Source organism: Saccopteryx bilineata, chromosome 5, assembly GCF_036850765.1.
Source record: "Saccopteryx bilineata isolate mSacBil1 chromosome 5, mSacBil1_pri_phased_curated, whole genome shotgun sequence".
In the NCBI taxonomy this organism is placed as follows: Eukaryota; Metazoa; Chordata; class Mammalia; order Chiroptera; family Emballonuridae; genus Saccopteryx; species Saccopteryx bilineata.
The window spans coordinates 71821891-71824248 of record NC_089494.1 but is presented as its reverse complement, the minus strand read 5'-3'; the positions used below and the strand labels follow the sequence as shown (position 1 = coordinate 71824248).

The 2358-nt window shown below is 42.3% G+C and overlaps 1 pseudogene; it reads right to left on the bottom strand.

Moving 5' to 3' along the window:
- Positions 1-389: 389 nt before the first annotated feature.
- Positions 390-1726, bottom strand: LOC136306324 (elongation factor 1-alpha 1 pseudogene; annotated as a pseudogene).
- Positions 1727-2358: the final 632 nt, after the last annotated feature.

The following is a 2358-nucleotide window of genomic DNA, read 5'->3' as shown; positions in this document are numbered from 1 at the left end:
CACACACACAAATAAACAACCCCAAACATTCTGCTTTCCTTCTGAAGGTATTATAGTGCATTGTAAACATTAACCAGTCTTTTATTAATAAACTTAAATGGCCAATTTAAACAGAGTCCTGGAGACTATTCCTCCACCACTGCAGGGGGTTGGGTGAAGGAGGTAGAGGAATACAGTGAAAAAGGACAAAAAAAAAATCTCATAGACACGGACAACAGTGAGGAGATTGATGGGTTGGGCTTGACTTGGGAGGTAAACACACAATACCGTGTACAGAGATATGTGGTAGAATTGGGCACCTGAAACCTATATCGTTATGTTAACTAGTGCCACCTAAAAAAATCAATTAAAAAGAGACTGGGATGGCAGGTATTGAGGATAATATTCATTTAGCCATCTGAGCTTTCTGGACAGACTTGGTGACTTTGCCAGCTCCAGCTGTCTTCTTGTCCACTGCTTTGATGACACCCACAGCAACTGTCTGTCTCATGTTATGAACAGCAAAACAGCCCCAGAGTAGAATAGTCAGAAAAGTTCTCAACACACATGGCCTTATCAATGACAGCAGCATCACTAGATTTTAAAAACTTTGGGCTGTCTTCCAGCTTTTTCCCAGAACAATGATTAATTTTCTCCTTCAGCTCAACAAATTGCAAGTACTGCGAGCTGTGTGACAATCCCGCACAGGTGCACAGCCAACACTGATTTTTGTCCTGGATGTTTCACGATAGTCATCTGCTTCCATGAAGTCAGCTGCTTCCATTGGTGGGTTACTTTTGCTGTCACCAGCTACATTACCATTAGGAACATCTTTGACGGACATGTTCTGGACATTGAAGCCCACATTGTCCCCAGGAAGAGCTTCACTCAGAGCTTCATGGTGCATCTCAACAGACTTTACTTCAGTTGTAATGTTGACTGAAGTAAAGGCAACCACCATGCTGGGTCTAAGAACACCAGTCTCCAATTGGTTCACCGGGCCAAAACCAATACCACCAATTTTGTAGACATCCTGGAGAGGCAGATGCAGGGGCTTGTCAGTTGGACAAGTTGGTGGCAGTATGCAATCCAGAGCTTCAAGCACCATGGTTGAACTGGCATTGCCATTTTTATGGGTAACTTTCCATCCCTTGAACCAAAAAATGTGAGCATGTGGCTCCAGAGTGTTGTTGCCATTTGATCAGAAATTGACATCGAAGCCACAGTTTTAGGGTAGTAGCCAATTTCTTAATGTAGGTGCTGACTTCTTTAACAATTTCTTCATCTCTCTTCTGGCTGTAGGGTGGCTCTGTGGAAGCCATTTTGTTAACACCGTCAGTTGTTTCGCACCCAGTGTGTAAACCAGAAGGGCATGCTCGCCCATTCTCAGAGGTGCCTGCTTCAAATTCACCAACACCTGCAGCAGCAATAAGGACAACACAGTCAGCCTGAGATGTGCCTGTCATCATGTTTTTGGTAAAGTCTCTGTGTCCTGGGGCATCACTGATGATCACATAGTGCTTATGGGTCTGGAATTTCCACAGGGAGACATCAATGGTGATACCATGCACACATTACACTTTCAGCTTATCCAAGACCCAGGCATCCCTAAAGGAGCCCTTCCCCATTTCAGAAGCCTCCTTCTTGACATTTTCAATGGCTCTTTTGTCAGTTCCACCAGATGGGCAGATGGGCAGAATCTGTGTCCAATGATGACAATGTTGGTATGAGTCTTTTCCTTTCCCATTTGGCTTTGATTTAGTTTTCAATGCACCTGTGTTCTGGTGGCAAACTCACTGTAAACACACACACAGACACACACACACACTCACAAAAAATGTATTTAAAAAAAATAGAAGACTGGATAAAGAAGATGTGGCACATATACACTATGGTATACTACTCAGCCATAAGAAATGATGACATTGGATCATTTACAACAAAATGGTGGGATCTTGATAACATTATATGGAGTGAAATAAGTAAATCAGAAAAAACCAAGAACTGCATGATTCCATACATTGGTGGAACATAAAAACAAGACTAAGAGACATGGTCAAGAGTGTGGTGGTTGGGGGGGGGGAGAGGGGAAGGGGGAGAGGGCCACAAAGAAAACTAGATAGAAGGTGACGGAGTACAATCTGACTTTCGGTGATGGGTATGCTACATAATTGAATGACAAGATAACCTGGACATGTTTTCTTTGAATATATGTACCCTGGTTTATTGATGTCACCCCATTAAAATTAATAAAAAAAAAAAAAGATCCAGTGTCATAAATAAACAACAGACTACATGCCTTGGCTAGAGAGACTATTCCCTACTTTTACAATACTAATAAATAAAATGTCAGTTTCCAGGAAACACCATTCCTGACCA